This window comes from Prinia subflava, chromosome 27, assembly GCF_021018805.1.
Source record: "Prinia subflava isolate CZ2003 ecotype Zambia chromosome 27, Cam_Psub_1.2, whole genome shotgun sequence".
Lineage (NCBI taxonomy): Eukaryota > Metazoa > Chordata > Aves > Passeriformes > Cisticolidae > Prinia > Prinia subflava.
Genome location: NC_086273.1, coordinates 1909585 through 1932660, shown reverse-complemented (window position 1 = coordinate 1932660; position 23076 = coordinate 1909585). Strand labels below are relative to the sequence as shown.

At 53.5% G+C, this 23076-nt stretch overlaps 1 pseudogene; it reads left to right on the top strand.

The window, feature by feature from the left end:
* The first annotated feature begins 910 nt into the window (after positions 1-910).
* On the top strand, positions 911-22379 carry LOC134562322 (olfactory receptor 14J1-like; annotated as a pseudogene).
* The last annotated feature ends 697 nt before the right edge of the window (positions 22380-23076 follow it).

The following is a 23076-nucleotide window of genomic DNA, read 5'->3' as shown; positions in this document are numbered from 1 at the left end:
GGGTCTCCTGGCAGCCCTTGGTGGCACAGAGGCTGCTGTGCCCCAGGACACCAAGACTTGGCTTCTCTTTGTCCCCCCTGCCATCACTGCCTGCAGTTCTCTGCTCTGGCTGGGGCCTGGGGACACTTCCTCTGACGTGTCCCTCAGTGGGACCCATTAAAACTTCAAGAAACTTTGGAGCTGGATTCTGGCTTGGAGTTCTGGAGAGGTTTCTTCAGCTCCCTCTCAGGGACTGATGTTCAGGGCCTCAGCACAAACCCTGAGAGGGTCATTCAAGTCCTTGTGCTGTGTCTGTGCTGCTGAGCTGGGCCGGGCTCCTGGCACAGAGGACGATCCTGGCAACCAAGAAGAGCTTCAAAACACATTTCTCTTGATGAGCAGCTCTTCTCCCAGCCCAGCAGGGCTGGGGCTCTGCCTGCAGCCACCCCGGGCACAGCACAGAGGCACAGAGAGCTTCAATCACTCAGGGCTGGGAAGGTGCTGAGAAGGGACTGGGGGAGAATCACTGCCAGCCCTTGACACAGGAACCTCTGGCTGCAGGACAGTGCAGCTGCAGCTCCTGCAGGGATCTCCTCAAGCTGGAACATCTCAATGCCTACAGACTCTGTGAGTACATTCCCTGATTATCTCTGGTGTGGAGCAGCCAGGGGTGCCCAGGGCTGTCCTGCAGAGCAGGGTCCTGCAGCCCAGGGCTCTGTGCTGGGGCAGGGACTCTGCTGCCTGCCAGGGACAGCTCTCAGCCAGCCCTGGGAGCTGCTGCCAGCACTGGGGGACAAGATGTGGGCAGAAGGAGACAGCTGGTGAGGTGTGGATGTGTTCTCCTTGTGTGGTGAGGATGCTGCATTGTTCTGGTCTGCTCACAGCATGACATTTTAACTGCAGAATATTTGCATAACTGCTGACCATTCTGTGCTACGACCGCTACGTGTCCATCTGCAAACCCCTGCACTATGGGACCCTCCTGGGCAGCAGAGCTTGTGCCCACATGGCAGCAGCTGCCTGGGCCAGTGCCTTTCTCAGTGCTCTCATGCACACGGCCAACACATTTTCCCTGTCCCTTTGCCATGGCAATGCCCTTGGCCAGTTCTTCTGTGAAATCCCACAGATCCTCAGGCTCTCTTGCTCACACTCCTATTTAATGGAAGTTCGACTTATTATGTTCAGTGCCACGCTATTATTGTGTTGTTTGTGTTCATTGTTTTCTCCTATGTGCAGATCTTCAGGGCTGTGCTGAGGATCCCCTCTGAGCAGGGACGGCACAAAGCCTTTTCCACCTGCCTCCCTCACCTGGCCGTGGTCTCTCTCTTCCTCAGCACTGTCCTCTTTGCCTACCTGAAGCCCCCGTCCATCTTGTCCCCATCCCTGGATCTGGCCCTGTCAGTTCTGTACTCAGTGGTGCCTCCAGCCCTGAACCCCCTCATCTACAGCCTGAGGAACCAGGAGCTCAGGAAAGCTCTCAGGGGACTGATATCTGGATGCATCTGGATCCTTTTCAGCTACCATGGACTGCCTGCTTCCTTCTGTCATTGGCTACCGGTGCACATCATAACAGGCCAATACTCTCCTTATGTATATATCTTCCACTTCTGATGCTGCTTTCTTCAAAGCAATAATGGTATTTATCCCCTCCAATTTAAAAATATTCCATATTTTGACATTCAGAAACTTCATATAAATGAGCAACTCACATTTTATTTAATGGAAATAAATGAACTTGCAACAATATTTTTGCTATGTTTTAATCTCCTCATCAGAGCAGCAGTGAACAGAAATGGGCACAGCTTTGTGGCTGCCCCAGCTTTGGGATGGGCCCTGGGCCTGCAGCAGGAGCAGCTCTGGAGGTCCCCAAGGCCGGGTCTGTTGTGCTGGCCTGGGCAGATGGGATGGCAGCAGGGGCTGCAGAGCTCTCAGCACCTCAGGGACAGGGGAGCAGGGCACACAGGGAGCCTCCTTTTGCCTTGGGCCAGCCCCGTGCCCATGGCTGGGGCTGAGTCCTGTGTGAGCTGCAGCTGCTGCTGTGCCCTTGCCAGGGGCTGAGGCCGTGGGGCCCTGCCCAGAGCAGCCTGGCCTGAGCAGAGCTGTAGGGCCAGAGCCGGCTGGGCTGTGCTGGGGAGAGGCCCTTGGTGCTGCCCAGAGCTCAGGGCAGCTGGCAGAGCTTGCAGGGAGCTGGGCTGGGCTGGGAGAGCCTGCCAGAGAAACCATCAGTGTCCATCTCAGCCCGTGTGAGCGTGCAGGGCCAGCACTCAGTCCTGGGCCTGTGGGGCAGGGCCAGCGCCTGGGGGAGGCAGTGAAAACAGGCAAGTGGCCGAGAGAGGAGGCTGCTCTGTGCCCTTGGTGGCACAGACAGAGCAGGGAGGAGGCCCAGTGTGAAATACAAAGTTGTGTTTCATGTCAGGGAAATGAAAAGAATCTGTGTAATTGTAATTGTAGGACACAGTCATGGGACAGTTACAAAAATGAGTTCTTATAAACAACTGAGGAAAGCATGGAAGAAGGTTTTTTTGAACAAACTTTGCTTGTAATTACCTATTTTAAATTCCAAGCTGATACGTAAGAAGAGTCTTTGAATTATAACTTTGGAAGCTTATTTTATATTAAAGAATTTTAAACTGTAGTTTTAGAATGTAAAAAGACTTTCTCGCAGACAGGTTAAAAAAACCCATTCTGGATACAGAAGAAAATACTTCAGCTTGCTGATTTATGGTTCCTGAAAAAGGAAAACTGAACATCACTATCAAAGATGGATAGACCTGGAAAATAGAAGCTGGACCCCACATCTGGAAGCTGGACCCCACCACCTGGAATACATATCCTGGAAGTACATCCTGGAATATTGAAATTTAAAATAGACCACAATAGGTATTGAATAATGATGTTAAATATTGGAAACAGAAACTGCTGAGAAAAGCTTATGAATATGTGTGAATATAACCAATAAAAAACCAGCAAGTCCAGCAATCGGTGTGCAGTCGGAAGGGAAAATCTTTCCACTGTACCCAGCGCACTGTCTTTGCTCACACTTTACATGTTAACTAATTAATCATAAAATTGAATTGCTGCTTCATACATTGGCCGTGTCAAGTGTCTCATTTCTAACACCAGGACATTTGTCATGGCCAGCCTGTGTCCCCAGGCGCTGGCAGCCCTGGCTGCTGGGCCCAGCTTTGCGGGGCACTTTGGCTGTGGCCCAGCTCCATCGTCCTGCGGGGCTCAGGGCCTGTTCCCGGCCATGGCCAGCCCTGCCCGGCCTCTCTGCTGGCCCAGAGCCCGGCACAGCCCGGGGCAGGGCTGTGTGTGCAGGCCCACAGGTGCCCCGGGCTGTGCAGGAGCTGGCAGAGGCTGCCCAGCAGGGAGGCCGTGGGGCACAGAGCCCCAGGGCTGCTGTGGCACCCCGGCACAGGGGCCGTTCCCACCCGCAGGGCTCCTGTCCTGCCCTGGGCCTGCACAGGGGCTGTGGCACCACGGCCGGGCCAGCGCGGCACAAAGGGGCCCCACAGCCGCTGCCGGGGCTGGCAGCAAGGCCAGGCACAGACAGGGAATTGCTGGGCATTGCCTGCGCTGGGCAGGGCTGGCTGTGCCAAAGGAACAGCTCCACTGCCCTGGGGGGCTGCAGGAAAAGTCCAGAGCCCAAAGAGCCTCCATGGCTGTGCTGGAGACCAAGGCTGGAGGAGGGAAAGGCAGGGCTGCTGCGGGATGGGGAGCACTGAATTCCAGCACACCCCTCAGTTCTCTGATGATCCCAGCACCATGCTGGTCCCTGTTCCAGACTGGAGCAGAGCAGATGTTTATGGGACAGGAGCCCTGCAGGGCTGTCAGGGACCTGCAGTTTGCAAGGTGCTCTGCTCTTGCTCAGCTCCTCTCTGATGCCAATCCCAGCTGGGCACCTCAGGGCACAAGTGGCACTGCCTGTTCATGGGGACACAACTGATATCTGCTTGGAAAGGGGTCCAGGTTTTAATACTTGTACATTTCCTAATATACAAGCACATTTTTACTATCCAGGTCATTAGAGATCTTGAATGAAATGAAAAGTTTTCCCACCACGATCAGGAATTTCCAATAAGTGTACTGATATCCAAAGGAGAAATACTCATGTTCCTATCAACTTATGTCATCAATATTCTGTTTATTATTTCCTCTTGCTCTACCTTCAGATGTTTCCAGTTCTTCTGTTTAAATGGCCATGTCTAAGGACATCTCCATGCACAGCTGCTGGATCTATGTCCTTCCTGTTCTCCCAGGTTTCCTCCTGTACCTATTCTCTGGTCATTCCAATATGTATCCCTTGACTGGCTTCAAGCTTTGATCTTCAGGGAGTTGCCCAATCTTTCAGAAGTTTCAATAACTCCTTAGTCAGCATCTTGGTTGTATTTTTATCTTTTATATCACGTCTTCTTATGTCTTTGGCTAAAATTCTTCCTGTATCCAATCCCTTGTGGGTAGACATGCCAGATGTTGCTGGGATGTCACAAGGAGCTGAGGGAAGTGTTTTGGTGTTTATTAAATTTTATCATGTTCACATTTTTTATGTGAGCCATGAAGAGAAACTTTTCTATGCGTCCAAGTCTCAGCAGTTCCTGGTCCCTCAAAGGACACAAACCTGATGAGTTGTGCTTCCCACTCCAGTGGCTGCACTTGGACCTCCCTCCACAGCCAGAGCAGAGCTCCCTTGTCCCAGAAAGTCCCTGGCAGTGCGGGGATGAAGGAAACAGGAGAGGCTGTGGGGATCAGGTGCAGGGCAGAGCCAGGGAGCAGAATGACTTTTGCATTTTCTGGATCTGTGCCTTCCCTTGGGTTTGTTGTCTGACAAGAAATGAACATCCCTCTGTGTCTGGGGCAGCTCCTTCTGCCAGGAAAGCAGGTGGGAGTTGGAGCCAAGGAGCTGAAAGCTGCAGGTCCAGCCTGGGATGGAGGCAGCTCAGATTTGCACAAGGCTGCTCTGTGTGCCAGGGCTGGGATGGGGAAATGGTGGGGTGAGGGTAGGGACAGAGTCTGATTGATTGTCAGCCATGAAGGGTCTTGATTTTCATATCTATTCAAACTGCATGAGGAGGTACTTGGATTCAATGTCAATTGGAAATTGAACATATCAATGTATTAACAAGAAAAATACCTAAACAGAACCTAAAAATTGTTGTCTCACTGTCTTTTCAAATATTTTATTTTCACTTTTAATACACTTCTGAAATTTTCTTAATTAACCACATTTTTTTTTGAAACTAAATCAAATTATTCCCAGAGGCTTGGCTTGTTAAGGTGTTCTGAATGTTAATGAGCCCTGGGGCACTGAATTCCTGAACTGAAGAGCTGCAGGCTGAACAAGCCTCTGCAGAAGTCAAATCCAGCAGCAGCCTCGAAGTGTCTGAGGATGTCACAGCCCCCACTGAGGCCATCCCTGCCCAGAGACCGTGGGGGAATGGGCAGACAAGGAGAGCGTCCCTGGGGCTGGGCAAGCAGAACTCAGAGGCACCAGCGGCTCCAGGTGGGAAATGGAGTGTGCAGTGTGGCTGTGAAAGCCCTGCCTGGGCTGTGCCCAGCAGGACAGACAAGCTCTGACTCACATCCCCCAAACAACTCTCTCAATTATATTTTTCCAAAGAAATAAAATTGTTTGTGCACTCTGAGTTGGAAACACGTTAAAAATACCAACAAGAGATTCTCAGGAGCTTAAAACAACAGAACAGACTTTATGGCAACTTCAGAAAATCAGAGAAACTTCAGCAGAAGTTTTAATATTACATTCAATCACCAAAACCCACAATTCTCAAAGGATTACCTTGGCCCATTCAACTTCACAAACTCTAAGCCGGCTCAATTTGAAGTTAATCAAAATTAGCAAGAAGAGGGCATTAAAAGAAAAATACACAGAAAGAGGGAAAGATCAAAAAGATTTAGAGAAGCACCCACACAGCTACCAACTCCTGGATTCCAGCAGTGTTCAGATGGAAATTCCAAGAGGAGGTGGGGTCAAGATGTGTGCTTGCCTTGTGGTCAGCCTTAAATACCCCTTGCTCTTCCTGGGCCCTTCCCCCAGGTGGGACTTTGGGTCATTTGGTCACTCAGGGGCTGGACTGGGGGCTGCAGAGGTGGCTGTGGAGCTTTGCCTTTGGTGTGCCAGGGATTGGCAGACACTGCTGGGCTGGGATGGAGGCTCTGGGGGGATTGGGGTTACAGGGCAGGGCAGTGCTGGGGTTACAGGGCAGGGCAAGGCTGGACCTGCCCCTTCCTCCCACACACACACGAAACGTTTCCAGCCAACAATCTCCTCCAGTCTCTCCCAAGAGGCAATGTTGGAGGTGGAATCCCAGTTCTGGCCATGGACACCTGGAGAAGCAGAGCAGTGCTTTCCTATAGGAAGGAGCCTTCCCCAGGGTTTTGGGTACAGATGGGAAGTGACCCTCAGGAAACCACTGCCAGCCAGACTTGTCCTGGCAACATTCCTATGGGAACAATCCCATGGATGTAAGGAAATTTGGCAGTGAAATCCCAGTTCTGGCCATGGGTGCCTGGAGGAGGACAGTTCTTTCCCACAGGAAGGAAAGCAGGGAGCCCCATTGCTGCAGTAGCAGATGAGAAGAGACCTTCAACATTCCAAGGCCAGCTGGACAAGCCAGGTAGCCCCTGGGAGACCAAACCAGCCAGACCTGTTCCATGTTCCCTTGGTCCCGTGGAGCCCCCAAGTGTCACCATGGTCCCCTTGGTTCCATGTGGCCCCACGGTGTCACAATGGATCCTTGTTTCCATGGTGCCCCACAGTGTCAGAATGTTCTACATGGTTCCGTGGGATGCCATGGTGTCACAATGGTTCCATGGGGCCCTGTGGTGGTGCATTCCCCCCTCCCCTTCTCAGCCCACCCTGTGACCTGAGAAATGCTCCTTCAGCCTCACCTTGGCCAACAGCCCCTGGGCTCAGCTCCTCTGCAGCTCATCACAAACACGGTGTGCTCCCAGGCACTGCTGCTGCCCAACGAGCTCCTGGTTTCTTTAGGAGCAGCCCTGGGAACTGTTTCTGTTCCCTCAGTGGCTCAACATGCCTGTTCTCACACTTGCAAGGAAAGCTGCTGATCCCGAGTGTGGCCAGGATGAAACATTGCTGTGACTAAAGCCCCTCTCTTGGGCCAGGAACAGCTCCAGAAGGAGCCCTTGGAGCTCTCCTGGGCCAGCGCCCTCCCTCTGAGCGGGGCCTCTGCCAGCCGGGAACTCTCCTGTGGGCTGCACTCGGGGTCCCCGAACAGCGACGGGGCCGGGGCCGAGCCCCCCACTCCTGCAGGCTCAACCCTGGGCCCGCTGGGGAGATGCCAAAGCATCCGCAGGGAGCATTTCCCTGCCCTGCAGGGGAATTTCTCACAGCTCCCTTGCACTGCCTCTTTCTGTCTGTGTGCACACACGAGTGCCTGTGCCCTGGAGAATGGGGCAGAAATGCTGCTCCCTGAGGGCTGTGAGTGCCTTGGAGATCTGAGTCAGTCAGGCCTGGAAGTAAGGTTAAGTCATGAGGTGTAAGCTAAGTGAAATGCTGCTTAGAGTTGTTCTTTTGCTAAGTTGAGTTTTCAGCAAAATTCAAAAATGTTAATTGTTATTGCACTGTGAAATCATTAAGTGATAGGTTATAAGTTAGGATAAATACTGTTAAGTGCTGTTCTTTTGCTAACCTGCAAAGCTGAAGGTATCAGGTTGAGGGTAATTTTAAGTTATAAGTTATGTGATTTTTAAGTTTGCACTCTATTAAGCTTTTAGGCTGTATTCCTTTTTTCCTTGTCCTCACTGTCCTTTTCTCATACACACACACACACAGGGACAGTTCTTGGTTCATTTCTGGTTTGATTGCCTGGATTTTGTTTGGTTTTGTTGCTGCTTTGTTTCCCTGGTGTTCTTGAAGTGTCCAGTCAGGAGCAGAGTGACTCTTGCCAAGGAACTTTGTGGTGCTGTCCCTTAATATTAAATCTGGGTTTTGCTGATCCCTTGCCAGGGATTTTTTAAGCGCTCTCAGCCCCTCGTTCATAACAGGGTGAAGGAGCCCTGGCCCAGGCTTTGGCCCTGGGGGACACAAGGACACTGCCAGGGGGTCCCTGTCCCCCTGTCCCACCCCTCAGGGTCCCGTCCCCCCATCCCCGTGTCAGGCTCTGGGGTCGATCTCGTGGAACATTCTCTGGGGGAGGCTGCGGCGCCGGGGACGGGGGGACCCGGGGGGACAGGGGACCCCGCTGTGCACGAGCAGCGTTGGACTCCTCTGGGGGGATTGTGAGGGGGGCTGGGGTGGAGTGACCTCCCCAGTGACCTCACACAGCCCCTGTGATGTCACACAGCCCCTGTGATGTCACACAGCTTCCTGTGACCTCACACAGCTTCCTGTGATGTCACACAGCCCCTATGATGTCACACAGCTTCCTGTGATGTCACACAGCCCCTGTGATGTCATACAGGTCCTATGATGTCACAGAGACCCTGTGATGACACACCACCCCTGTGATGTCATACAGGCCCTTTTTTTGATGTCACACAGCCTGCTCTGTGATGTCATGACCTACTTTGTGATGTCACAACCCACTTTCTGATGTCACAGACCCACCTTCTTTGAAGTCACAGCTTGCTCTGTGATGTCACGACTCATTCAGTGATGTCACACAGCCCGTTCTGTGATGTCATACAGCCACTCTTTAATGTCACAGCACACTCTATGAACTCACAGCCCACTCTATGATTTCATAAACCACAGTATGATGTCACAGCCTGCTCTGCAATGACACACACTCCCCTCTATGACATTTTACTTGCTCAATGACCTCACACAGCAAACTCTGTGATGTCATAGCCCAATCTGTGACCTCACACAATCCACTCTGTGCTGTCACACAGCTCCTCTCTGACATCACAGCTGCCCTTTGGCTCTGTGACACAGCCACAGAGGTGCTACTGTGACACAGCCCCCTCTGGGACATCTCACAGCCCCTGCCCGTGCTGAGCCCCTGTGAGCTCTGTCTGTGCCCTGCTGGTGTCCCTGAGATGCCCTGGCAGTGCCCCAGCCCTGCTGGGCTGTGCACAGGAGCTGCTCCTGGGCAGAGCTGTCTCTCTGCAGCGCTGCCCTTGCCAGGAGCTGCCCCTGTGCCAGGAGCCCGGCCCAGCTCAGCAGCACAGACACAGCACAAGGACTTGAATGACCCTCTCGGGCCTTTGGTGCTGTTTGCAGCACACTCAGTCCCTCAGAGTGGGATCAAAAACTTGTCAAGAATTCAGAGTCAAATTGAAACACTGAGGTTTCCTCTAGTTTAAGTGAGTCCTGCTGACAGGCAGGACTGAGAAAGTGTCCCCAGGTTCCAGTTAGAGCAGTGAACTGGAGGCAGGGATGACAGGTTAAGAAAAGCAAGGGAAAGGTGTGTCTCATGCTGAGCAAACCTGGATGTGTTGCACAATGCAAAATGCCAAGGCCTGAGCCCCAGCCCTTGGCAAGGCAGATCCTGTCCCTCCCTCCTTGCTCAGGGCTCTTCCTGGAGCACTGGGATGTGGGGATGTGCAATGCCAAGGGCAGCACCATGGGGCAGCCCCTGCCAGGCTGCTGAGCAGGGACAAGGAGGCAATGAGGCCCCAGGGCTGCAAGGGTCACTTGTCCTCTCCTGGCCTCAGGCCCAGGGCCAGCAGCCATGGCCAAAGTGCAGCAGGAGGTGGCTGTGTCAGGGCCTTTCAGCTGCTGCCCATCCCTGTGCCCTCTGCAGCCCAGGCTTTGCTACGGTGTCCATGCCCTGTGCCTCTGTCCCTGCAGGCTGTCGTCATCCCCCGGCTGCCCCACCTGGCTGGCCCCTTCCTTTGCTGACACCTCTGTGTCCTGCCTGCCTCTGCCTGGGCACACAGAGCCTTGGGCTGCTCCAGACTCCTTCTGGGGGATGTGTTGCACCACAGCCCTGCCCTGGCAGGGAAATTCCTTTCTCCTGGTGTCCAGTCTGGGCCTCCCCAGCTGCACCGGGCATTAATTCTTTCTTTCTCTGGCTGTTTTGCACTAGGTGAAAAGGATCCACCATCTCTGAAACCACTCTTTAAACACTCTCATGGCTCTCCTCCACTGTCCTCAGTCTCCATCCCAAGGAGCACAGAGCTCCTTTGTCCCTGTCTAGTGCTCATGTGCCTGAGGCCTCCAAACCTCACATTGGAAGATCCCTGGGCCCTCTCCAAGGTGTTTGCAATGGAAAACATTCTGCTCATAATCTGAGAAAATTCACCAGAGGACAGGGCCAGACCGACCTGTCTGTCCTGGCTGATTTTCTCTGGGAGTAATCCTTGGTTATAGAGAATTTAGGAGGCCAAATTCTTATTTTGGCCATAGCCCCTGGACAAGAAGGCCAATTGTTTTCCATAGGAAGGAAGGAACAGAGACCCAGTGTTTCCTGGGCATATTCCAGGTGACCACCAAAGGCCAAGGCCAGCTGAGAGGGGTGGGTTTTTTCTGAGAGATACCCTTGCATGTAGGAAATTTTGTCGGGGAAGTACCAATTTTGACATTGGACATCTCAAAAGAAGGACAGATTTTTCCATAGCAAGGAAAGCACAGAGCCCCGGTGCTCCAGGAGCAGAGCAGAGGCTGCCCTTGACATTCCAAGATCAGACAGCCCTGTCAGGTGGCCCTGGGGAGGCCAAGCCAGCCAGACCTGTTCCACGTTCCCTCGGTTCCAGGGGCCCCACAGTGTCCCAATGGTCCCTTGCATCCATGAGGCCCTGAGGTGCCATAATGTCCCCTTGGTCACACGGGGCCCTGAAGGCTCTGAATGGTCTCCATGGTTCCATGAGGCCCCCCAGAGTCACAATGGTCTCTGGGTTCCATGGAGCCCCGCTGTGTCACCGTGGCCCCTTGGTTTCATGGGCTCCAGGGGTGCCACAAGGATCCCCTTGGTTCCATGAGGTCCCCACAGTGTCCCTGTGATCTCCACAGGAAGGGAAGAACCGAGCCCCACGGTGGCAGGGGCAGTCACCAGAGGCCAAGGACAGCCAGGCTTGACAGTGCTGGCAGATTTTGTCTGGGATCAGCTCTGGGATATCCAGAATTTTAGAGGTGGAATCCCAATTTCAGACATGGACACCCGGAGGAGAAGGACGGTTCTTTTCCACAGGAAGGAAAGCGCGGTACACTGGTGTTTCAGGGCCAGATGGATAGCAGCCATCAGAGGCCAAGGCCAGCCAGACCTCTCTGTCCTGGTAGCTTTTGTCTGAAAGCAACCCTTAGATACAGGGAATTTCGGACATGGAGACACATATTGGGCCATTTTTGCATTGACAAGAAGGACAGTTCTTTGCCATAGGAAGGAAAGAACAGAGCCCAAGTGTTTTAAAAGCAGAGGAGGAGAGAGGTGCCTCCTTGGAGGCCAAGGCAGCCAGGCCTGTTTGTCCTGGCAGCTTTTTTCATGGAGGAATCCTTGGGTACATGAAATTTGGGCGGAGGAATCTCAGTTTTGACCACGTACACGTTGAGAAGGAAACTTCCGTAGGAAGGCAAGTACTGAGCCGCAGTGTTTTGAAAGCAGGTGAGAGGAAGCTCTCAAAGGCAAAGCCAGCCAGACCTGTCACTCCTGGCATCTTTCATCTCAAGGCTATTTTTGGACAGAGGGCATTTTGGAGGTGAAATGTCAGTTTTGGCTGAGGGCGCCTGGACAGGATGAAGAGTTCTCTTCATTAGGAAGGAAAGCCCAGAGCCCCAGTGTTTCCCAGGCACATGAGTGCCCCCCCTCAGGAAACCAAGACCAGCCAGACTTGACAGTCCTGGCAGCCTTTTTTGGAAATTTATCCTTGGCCATAGGGAATTCTGGAGGCAAATTCCCAAATTTGACCATGAATGCCTGGTTGAAATAGATGTTTTTTCCCATAAGAAAGAAAAGTACATGGTCCCAGTGTCTCAAAGGAAGATGAGAGGCAGACAGGCCGTTGCTTCCTACCCTGGCTCTGATTGGACAAGACACTGGAAGTCCCACCCAAGGGGCGGGCCCATAGAGGCCCATAGCCCTTAAAAGCCGGAGCACGAGGCCAGCCCATGGTGTGGCTCCTGCCTTCTCCTGGGGTTCCTGTGTGAGCGACGCTGGAACCCGAGCAGCTGGTACCTGTATGTGTGTCCTTCTATAGATCAGCTGTCTTGCTGTTGTTCTCTGTTTCTTCTTCTTCTGATCCTGCTTACCTTTCCTGGAACATTTTTGGGAAACTTAAGATCTTCAGGGTTAAAGGTTTCTATGTTAAATGAAGTTAATGCTATGATAAGAGTTTTAAGTTGAACTGCATGTTGTGTTAAGCCCTTTGCCCAAGTTCCCTGACTGTCTGTATTTTGCCAGTAAAATGTTGTGTCATTGTGCCCTCTTAGCTCCGTTGGTTACAGCACGGTGCTGGTATCACCGAGGCTGTGGGTTCAATCCCTGTGTGGGCCATTCACTTTAGAGCTGCACTTGATGATCCTTGTGGGGCCCTTCCTGCCAAGAATATTCTCTGCCTCTGTCCATGTTGAGAATATCTGGTTGGTGTTTCTCCTGAGCTCCAGAGTCAAGTAAAGGAACCTTTGGTTCCCCCAGCATTTCAGTGTTCTGGGGTGTTGCAGCCCTGCAGGCTCACAATGGCCTCTTGTTTCCATGAGCCCCACAGAGTCACCCTGGCCCCTTGGTTCCGTGGGCCCCAGCAGTGCCACAGTGACCCCTTGGTTCCACAACTTCCCACAGGGTCACCCTGGCCCCTTGGTTCCAGCAGGATCTGCAGTGTCCCACAGGTTGGTGACATTTGTCCTTGCTGCCCCTGCCATCCCTGCCCCACAAAGAGCCCCGAGGCAGCCGTGAGGGACAGGCCCTGCTGTCCCAGCCTGGGCTCAGGGCTTGGCCTTTGTGCTCCCTGCAGCCAGCCCAGGCCTTGCTCAGCATTGCAGTTCCCTGCTCACAGCCTTGGGCTCCCTGCACTCCTGGCCTCAAGGATCTGCTCTCAGCAGTGCCTGCGCAGCCTTGGGCAGTCCCTGCCCTCACTGGGGCCCATTGATGCTCCAAGGGACTTGGAGTTTGGCTTCTGCCTCCTGGAGCAGCTTCTCCAACCTTCTCTCAGTGCCTGAGGGTCCTGGACTCAGCCCCAAATCCACTGCAGGGCTTATTAAAATACAGAAATCCTTCATGGGCTCTTTCTTTTCCTTCAGTTGTCTTCAAGTCTCTAGGGCTTGTGCAGCTGATTGGATTGGGTTTGGAGTTCTTTTAACGAGGAATATTGCAAACTGCACCTCATGACTTTTTCTTGAATCAGGTGAATATTTTTTTTATTTTTCAGTTCAGGGAAGAGCTGATAAAGGCCTTCCCCAGGTGATCTTGATGCTGAATGTGTCATTCTAAGGTATGGGCACAGAGAAGGATGATCCCATTGCAGGCTGACCCTGTTGGACAACCTGCTTCTTACCACAGCCTCACCATGTCTGAGATGGCCCACCTGGGACTGACATCCCTGTGCCCTGCATCAGAACCTTGTCCCCTGAGCTCTGCAGCTCCATGTCCCAGCCCATTGCACCATGTCCCACCTGCTCTCCTCAGGGTTCTGCCTGCACAAGCCCAGGAGAAGTTTTCCTGTTTGTGAGGAAAGAATGGAAAAGCCTGAGTGTGTTTCCTGAACAACAAACTTCACTCTGGACCCACCTGCTCAGTCCAGGCTGCCTGGAATGATGTCACCTTGCTTCAAGGCACAGTGTGAGCAGAAATGATCTCTGTGAGCAGAATTCTCGGAGTCTTTCAGCTGAATTCTCTGTCCCCGTCCTCTCCCTGGCTCTCTGTTGCAGATGGAAGCTGCTGGTGCCATCCTCCCCTTTCACCTCTCTTTGGAAAGCAGCCAGATGTTCCCAGGTGTGTTCAGCAGGATTTGCTCCATGTTCCTACAAAGCTTTTGTGTTCCTCATGGAATGAAGGGGCCATTGTGGCACTGAGGGGGGACATGGAAGCAAGGAGCCCACTGTGACCCTGGGGTCCCCTGGAACCAAGGGCCCACTGTGACACACCAGGGCCACGTGGATCCAGTGGGCCACTGTGACACTGTGGGTCCAAGGAGACCGTGGTGGCAGCACTGGAACCTCCTGGAACCAAGGAGTCCATGGTGCCCCAGCAGGGCTGCACAGAGTCCATGGTCCATTGTCACACTGCCCATTCATGGAATCCCTTGGGACACTCCAGAATCTCTGGAACCAGGCAGGCCATTGTGACACTGAAGGACTTGATGAACCCAAATATCCCTTGTGGCACCGCAGGGCATCCTTGGAACCAAGGAACCGCTACTGAAAGTGTGGAAACTCCTGGAACCAGGGGCTGTTGTGGCACTGCAGAACCAGCACAGCTGCTGGACCTTGTCCCCTGGCCCTGCACAGCTCCTTGGGAGGCACGGCAGGAGCAGCACCCTGGGAGCCTCAGGAATGCCCCTCTGGGATCCATGGCACACACTGCCAGGGTCTGTAGTCCCAGATCCCAGCCAGGAAAAGATGTTCCTGCTCTTGAAGGGAAAGCTCTTAACAAGGAGCCACAAGCCAAGTGGAGCAATGTCTTACAGTGACATTTCACTGCCAGCCTTCATAACTACACCCATGGTTGTTGTAGCTCATGGATTGGGAATTAAAACGGGGAGAGCCTTTGGTGGGAGCTGCCCTGTGTCAGGAGAGACACTGGGAGAGAAAAAGAGCAGGCAGAGGAAGGCAGGAGAGAAAGGAGGACACAAACACAATCAGCTGAGAAGGTGGCACTCTGAAAAACAAACTGCAACTGATGGAAAATGAACAGGACAGGAAGCAATAATTTTGAAAGTTTTCTTAACCATCAAAATACATCCCACCCGCCCAGTCCCACACAATCCTGATCCCACACCCGCAATTTGGATTCCACTTCTCCCAATCTCCTTCCACCTCCATCTCACCCTGGAGGCTGTGGAATTTAAGTTATTTTGGCATGGGACTGAGTTTTTTGAGGTGGGAAGAAGGCCTTTTGAGGTGGGTTTGAGGCCTTTGGGGTAATATGGAGTTGTTTTCAGTGGGTTTGAGTTGTTTTGAGGTGACAGATAAATCTATCTTGGGTTTTAGAATGCAAAGACATGGAGAATGCTGCCTGAAATCCCCCAAGAACCCACAGATCTTCCAGAATATGGCCCCAAACCCTAAATTCCCCCTCAAATGGCGGGACTTTTGACATCCGTGATCAATTTGTTCCTTTATGGTCCTGTTTTGGATGTTTTAAAGGGATGGAGTGAAATCAGAAGAAAATTATGGTCAGACCAAAAGGAGAACCAGCCAGGTGTCTTCCCAGCATGGATGACAGTGAATGTGATCACCAGGGCTCTGCCCAGTGTGGGTCTTCTGAGGGGGGATGAAGTTGGGGCAGTGTGGGAAGCTCTTCCACAGTTGTGGCACTCGCAGGGCTTCCCTCACTGGTGGCTCTGTTGGTGTCTGGTCAAGTGAGAGCTGTGGGTGAAGCTCTTCCCACACTGGGGACACTCGTATGGCTGTTCCCTGGTGTGAATCCTCTGGCAGCAGATCAGGCTGAAGCTTGTGCTGAAGCTCTTCCCACATTCCCTGCACTCATAGGGCCTCTCCCCAGTGTGGATGTGCCAGTTCTTGATGAGGGTGGAGTTGTGCTTGAAGTTCTTCCTGCAGTCGGGGCAGCCAGAGAGCCTCTCCCCTCTATGAATCTGCTGATGCAATAGGAGATCTGAGCTGGTTTGAAACCAGCTGGGAGCTGCAGCTGAAGCCCTTCCCACATTCCCCACACTCCTGGGGCCATTTCCCAGTGTGGATCATAGAGGGGTGTCAGGGAGCAGATTGGTGCCTCTGTTACCCAGGAGGAGGCAGTCAGAGAACTGCTGAGCCCCTTGGATGTTCATAAATCTCTGGGCCCAGATGGGATCCACCCCAGGGTGATGAGGGAGCTCTCAGATGAGCTTGTGAAGCCTCTCTCCATCATCCACCAACAGTCCTGGCTCCCTGGTGAGGTTCCAGAGGACTGGAAGCTGGCCAGTGTGACTCCCATTCACAAGAAGGGTGGGAAGGAGGATCCTGGTAATTACAGGCCAGTGAGCCTGACCTCAGTACCCAGTAAGGGAATGGAGCAGTTTCTACTGAGTGTCATCATGCAGCACCTACAGGATGGCCAGGCTGTCAGACCCAGCCAGCGTGGGTTTAGGAGGGGTAAAGGGAGTCGGTCGTGTTTGACCAACCTGCTCTCCTTTAATGAGCAGGTGACCCGCCTGGTGAATGCAGGAAAGGCTGTGGATGGTGTCTGTTTGCACTTCAGCAAGGCCTTTGGCCCTGTGTCCCTCAGCACACTCCTGAAAAGCTGGCAGCCCACAGCTTGGACAGGAGCACTCTGTGCTGGGTTAGGAACTGGCTGCATGGCCAGGCCCAGAGAGTGGTGGTGATGGTGCTGCATGCAGCTGGTGGCCAGGGAGCAGTGGTGTTCCTCAGGGGTCTGTGCTGGGGCCAGCTCTGATCAATATTTTTATTGATGACATGGATGAGGGGATTGAGTCTTTCATTGGTAAATTTGCAGATGACACTAAGCTGGGAGCGTGTGTGAATCTCTTGGAAGGGAAGAGGGCTCTGGGGAGAGACCTGGAATCGTTGGATGGATGGGCAGAGTCCAATGGGATGAAGTTTAACAACTCCAAGTGCCAAGTCCTGCATTTTAGCCACAATAACCCCTGCAGCACTCCAGGCTGGGGACGGTGTGGCTGGACAGTGCCCAGGCAGAAAGGGACCTGGGGGCACTGGTGACAGTGACTGAACATGAGCCAGCAGTGTGCCCTGGTAGCCAGGAAGGCCAATGGCTCCTGGCCTGGGCCAGGAATGGTGTGGGCAGCAGGAGCAGGGAGGTCATTCTCTCCCTGTACTCGGCACTGGTGAGGCCACACCTCGAGTGCTGTGTCCAGCTCTGGCCCCTCAGTTTAGGAAGGACGTTGGGACATTTGAGCACATCCAGAGAGGGAACGAGGCTGGTGAGGGGCTTGGAACACAAGCCCTGTGAGGAACAGCTGAGGGAGCTGGGCTTGTTTATCCTGAAGAAAAGGAGACTCAGGGGTGACCTTCTCACTCTCTACAACTCCCTGAAAGGTGTCTGTGGTCAGGTGGGGTTGGTCTCTCTCTCCAGGCAGCAACTGACAGAAGAAGAGGATACAGCCTTAAGCTGAGCCAATGGAAATACAGGTTGGATATTGGGTAAAGTTTTTCACAGAAAGAATAATAAAGTCCTGGAATGGTCTGCCTGGGGAGGTGGTGGAGTCACCATCCCTGGATGTGTTTGCAAAAAGACTGGATGTGGCACTCGGTGCTGTGGTTTAGTTGAGGCATTAGGACGTGGGTTGGGCTCAATGATCTTGAAGGTCTCTTCCAACCCAGTGATTCTGTGATTGTGTGACACCACAGGGGTGGCAGCCCCAGCGTTCCCCTTTCTGTGACACCACAGTGGTGGCAGCCCCAGCATTCCCTCCATGGAAACGCTCCAAGGGAAGTGTCCAGAGCCACGTCCACTGGACAGAGCTGACCGGCCACTGACCACCCCAGCCTGGGCTGATGAGGGTTCCTCTGCAGACAGCTCAGGGAAGGTCCCCTTGGCCACCTCCACAGTGCCACAGCTGAGTGTCAGATGCAGTTACAGAGCTCTGCCCAGAGCTGCCAGGGGGAGTTAATAAAAAAAAAAAAAAAACCAAACCGATAGAAAACCCAAAAAACTTCATACCTGAACAAAAAGACCCACTCCAATAAAAAAGAAAAAGACTCCCCAAAAAACAAGAAATAAAAAAACTAAAGAACAAAAATCACAACAACCACCACAAAAAAAACCACCAAAAAATCATCACCAACAAGAAAACCCATAACAAAAGCAAAATCACCAACTCATATATATTAAAGATTAAAAAAATTCCCTCCAAAACAAAAAAAAAAACCTAAAACCAAAGAAGAAAAACCAACCAACCAAACAAAAACCCAAAAAGAAAAACAAGAAAAAGAAACAAGGAAAAGATCTTCTCCCTAGCATAGCTGTTCCATCCTTTAGTTCTCTTACCTGTGTGGAGACAAGACCTGGGGCTGCAAAAATGAGCATTCATTGGGCACATTTGCAGGAAAAGCAGGTTTAGACAGGCTTTCAGTAGAACTGTTCTCAGCTGACTGAAAAAGGCCCCTTTGGCAGCTGCAGGGCCTTTGCAAGTGCAGACCCTAAAAACCCGGGGGAGAAAAGGGCTCTGAATTCCCCTGCCCTGACACACAAACCCTGTTCTCAGGCTGCTTCACACACAGGATCCTTCTGGAGGACTGTGCAAAGCTGACAGTCAGCTCTGCCTTCTCCATGTTCGGTGTCCTCAAGCTGCCTGGGAGAAGAAATTTCGGGTCAGCTCTGGTAGCACAATCCCTGCTGGCCCAGGGCACAGTGCCAGGAAGGTCTTTGCGTGCCCAGGCTTTGCTGCAGCCAAGGAAATCTCCTGGCTCAGGGTCACCTTTCCTGCTCAGCCAGAGCCGCCAGTGCCCCAGCAGCAGCAGAGAATGGCAGCATTGCCACGGGCTGGACCAGCAGGGGGAGATTTCCCCCTGGAGAGAGAGGCTCATGTTGCAGGTTTTGCCTTCAGGCAGCTCCAGATCCCTCAGCTTTGGTTGCACAGCAGCTGGAAATGCAAGGGCAGGAGCTCTGTTCATGCCCAGCCACAGCAGGTGACAGCAAGGACAGGGCCTGGCAGTGTGACATTTGTAGGCAGCTCCTTCAGCAAAAGCTGAGGGCTGGAACTGTGTGCAGAAAACAGCCCAGGGGGTCTCTGCACCCAGGCCAAAAGAACAAAGTTTGGGTTCTTTCCTGGCTAGGGAGCACCAAAATGGTTCCTTTTCAGGCCAAGGTTCCATTGGTGGCTGTTCTCCGAGCCCCAGAGGAGAGCCCAGGGGCCAAGGAACTGTGAGCGGGGACTCTGCAGGAGCCGGGACAGCGAGAGAGCCCGGGCTGAAGGTCAGCCCCGGGGCGGGCAGGGCCTGGGAGGGGGCACAGCCCGGGGGTCCCGCAGAGCCTCCCTGCTGCAAAGGCCCGGCTGGGACAGCGGGGCACCTGCCGGGAGCCGTGTGCCAGGGCCGGGCCGCCGGTGGGTGTTCCAAGTGCCTCCAGGGGAGCAGCTTTTGTCCCGATCCGGGGGCATTCCTGCGGGGTTGGGGTCCCTGGGAAGGCACAGGAGGACAGGGTGGAAGTGGTTGGTTTGTGGGTTTGGTTTTTGCATGATTTTTTGTGGTGGGGTGATGGCTGGTTGGGATTTTAGTGTTTTGGGGGTGGATACGGGCAATGTTTTTTATGTGAAATGTGCGCAGCAGGGCGGCCCCAGTCGGGCTGTGGGAGCCGGGAGCGGCCGCCCGGGCCCGGAGCCGCCGCCTTGGGCCGGGAGCCCCCCGGGCAGAGCTCTGTGCTCGGGGCCAGGCCCGGGCGGCCCGGGGAGCGCTGGGCGGCCCGTGGGCCCCTGGCTCAGGCGGGTCTGTGTGGCCGGGCTGCGAGGGGATCATGCAGGCTGTGGCCGGGCTGGGACGGGCAAAGGCTGAGGGAGAGCGGGGGAAGCGTTGGCACAGAGGCCCCGGGCTCCCCGTGCCCCCCTGGCCACGCAGCCGGGCTCGGGGGCCGCCTCGCTCAGAGCCAGCCCCGGCTGCGGGGGTCCCCGGGGGCCCTGGGGAGGGGGCGGCGGGGGCTGGCGGAGCTCTGTGCCCGGGGCTGGGCGCGGCTGCCCAGGGAGCGGAGGATGCAGGGTCCCCCCGTGGTGGGGCTTGCTCTGCCCGGCTCAGGGGCTGCACTGTCAGCCCAGAGGCACCTGGGGATTGCCTGGTACCAGCAGGGCTGGCAGGGAAATCTGGGAATGGGGGGAGCCTCTGCAGCCCCTCCTCATTGCCCAGAGCAGGGAGCCCCACAGCCAGACACAGCAGCCCAGATGTGCCCCCCTGGCCTGTGGTGCCTCTGGCAAGGGAGCAGCAGGAGACCCTGCAGGAGCCTGCAGACAATTCCTGCAGCACTTGGAGGATGACCCTGCTCCCCAAGGGACGTTCCCATGGTGCCAGCTTAAGGAACTGAAATGGGGATTGGGGCCAGAGAGGAAAGGCAACCAGGGTGTCTTGGTTTTGGAAGAACATTGTCTGCCAGGGAAAGCTTGAGTTTCCCTCGGAATGGAGAATGTAAACCCCGCTCCCTTCAGATTATTATAATTTTGCAATTAAGGGCTTTCAGGTGATTATTTGGGAACAGGAATAACAGTTCTTTACTAGGAATATTATAAATACAAATGTAGTAGTACAAAAAAACAAGCAAAGGAGCAAAAATCCGAGAAACCATGAAAGGGTCAGAAAACGAGCAGTCACCTTGTTCGTCAGGGTGTTGGGAGAAGTCCAAATAAATCCTCCTGGAAAAACAAATGTGGTTCTGTTGGAGTAGAGATGATCCTGTAGAAAGGGTCCAGTGGAGGTGAGATGGGTCCAGTCTTCCTCTGCAATCCAGTGGAAAACAGGATACCCTGCTGTTCCTGAATCTCAGGGTTTTTTAGGTAGGAATGGTTTTCTCCCCCCTCTGGGTGAAGCATCTCCCAATGGGATGATGTAATGGTTTCAGTCATGTGGTGAGCCTTAATTGCCCATTACCAGAAGATTTTCCCCCTGGAGGGAGAACAGGTTGTGGAAGAGATAAGGAACATTGCTCCACTGGGTTTTAACAGCTGGCCCATTATCAGAAGGCACCCACCCCCTCCCCCCTGGAGTTATGAGGAATGGGTCATACAAGAGATAAAGAAAACATCTCCCCAAGCAGTTTGAACAGATGGAAAAAGAGAATAAACATTGTTGCATAACCCAGGACACAGGGATGGGCTGATTGCAAGGGTGAGAACAGAGGTGGGCAAGAGGAAGAAATTTGTAGCAGGAAGAGGAAAGGAAGCCAAAGTGAAGCAAAGGAAATGCTCAGGGCAGTTTAGGGGTGGCTGCCAAGCAGTGCTGGCTCTGAGCAAAAACGTCTGCAGGGGCACAGGAAACTCCCAGCTGATGGGAACAAACTTTGTGGCTGACTGCAGAGGCCACCACAAACCTGAGTGGTTTGTAGGCTGCAGGGCTGCAGACGGGGGATGTTGTTGGCAGGTGCATGAGGCCGCTGTGGGACGCTGGCCTGGGGTGTCCAGCACAGTGGGGATGGATCAGGCTCTGCTCTGCTGCTCCTTCCCGTCTCCCCCAGGGACCTTGCAGAGCCCCAGCCATGCTGTTTGCCCCCAGCCTGCCCACGGCCAGCCTGGGGCTGCTGACGGGGCTTTTCTGTGCTGAGCATTGGCCTGGGCGTGTTCTGGAGAGAGCCTGGGCAAGGAGCCAGGGGTCCTGTCTTAGGTTGCAATGAAAGATGGAACTAAAAGTAGATATTTTATTACCATATTTTAAATATAGGTGGGGCAGTGTCCTTTATCTCTTCTATGACCCCTCTCCTAGGGGTGGTTTCTTCTTTTAATGGGCCAATTGTTAAAACCAGGTGGGGCAGTTTTCTTTATCTCTTCCATGACCCATCCTCCCTTCAGGGAGATATCTTCTGTTAATGGGCCATTGAGTCTCCCTGCATGACTGATTAAATTTCACCATCCCATTGTGAGATGCTCCACCCACAGGGAGGAGCCAGGCATTCCTACCTGGATATAATCTGAGATGGGAAACACCAGAAGCAGCTTGTTTCCACTGGATTCCCAGAGGAACACCAGACCCATCTACACCACAACTGGACCTTCAGAGGAAATTTATACCCTTCTACAAGATCAAAGCCACATCTGTGACTCCAGGAGGACTGCAGCCACGATTTGATTGAACTGCTACCAACAGCCAGAGTAACCGGGTGTCAGGCTGTATTCTGACTCTGTGGTTTGTTTTTCTTTTCTGTTGCCACATTTTTAGTTTAATTTTTAATTTTTTGGTTTAGGTTGTGGATAAGAGGAAGATGCCCCAGGACAGCCAGGCAGGTGTAGAGAAAGTCACTGTCCCTTTCCCCCTCTCCCTTGCTTCATCTCCCAGCCCAGCATGGCCCCCGGCTGCAGGACAGCCCCGCTGCCGACGCCGTCCTGCCGGGGATGCACTGGGGGGATCTACCTCCCCTTCTCTTTGGCACAGAGGCAAATCCCATCCTTTCCTTTTTCTTCCTCCCCCAGACAAGAAGCTGAGGATGGAGACCAGGAAGGTCAAATCCCCACAGCAGAACCTCATGGAAGAGGCCATTCTGAGCGGCTCCACAGTGCAGGAATCCAATGAGGAGGAAAAGCCCCAGAGATGTCACACAAAGAAGGGCTCCAAACTTATCCAAAGGTCATCTGATGAGGAAACACCCACCCTGTGCCAGGACCGTGGTAAAAGATCCAGCGAGAGCTCAGACCTCGTGGCCCATGAGCAGCACCAGTAAGGGAAGCCCTGCGAATGCCCCGACTCTGGGAAGAGCTTCATGTGCATCTCCACCCTCATCCCCCATCAGAGGACCCACATTGGGAAGAGCCCTGGTGACCCACATTTCCCTTAACTCATGCTGGGAAGACACCTGTCCCTCTCCCTGCCCTTAGCAATGATGTGAGGTTAGATGAAAGAACGGGAGGGTCTGGCCATTGGCTCATTGTATTTGATCTCATCTCAAATGATTGAGAGGGGCAGGAAAGGGATTCTCTTTTCCCCAGGGTGAAGGGTGTTCTTTCAAGACGGGAAGAAATACATGGCCAGGAAGAGCCACTAGTTGTTGTAGTTTTCTCTGTATGTTGTTTTTCTAACTCCTTCTGTTATCAATATTTTTTCTGTTCCCATTTGTTCCTTATCTTGTTGCTTTTCCCAGTACATTGTTCTTCTCCCAGCCTGGCATCTTTGCCTTTTATACTTTCAGGGGGAGGCTGGAGGGCAGTGAGCAGCAGCACGGTTTTAGCAGGAGCAGGAAATTGGGGAATCCCATTCCTAAAGCCCGGCCCATGGAAACCGAGCATCCCAGCTGGTGCCAGCCCTGGCTGCCCTGGCAAGAGCCTTGGGAGCGGGTCCCTGGCTGGGGCTGTGGGAGCCTCTTCCCTCTGGTGCCCAGGGACAGGAGTGCAGGAACGGCTGGAGCTGAGTCGGGGCAGGTT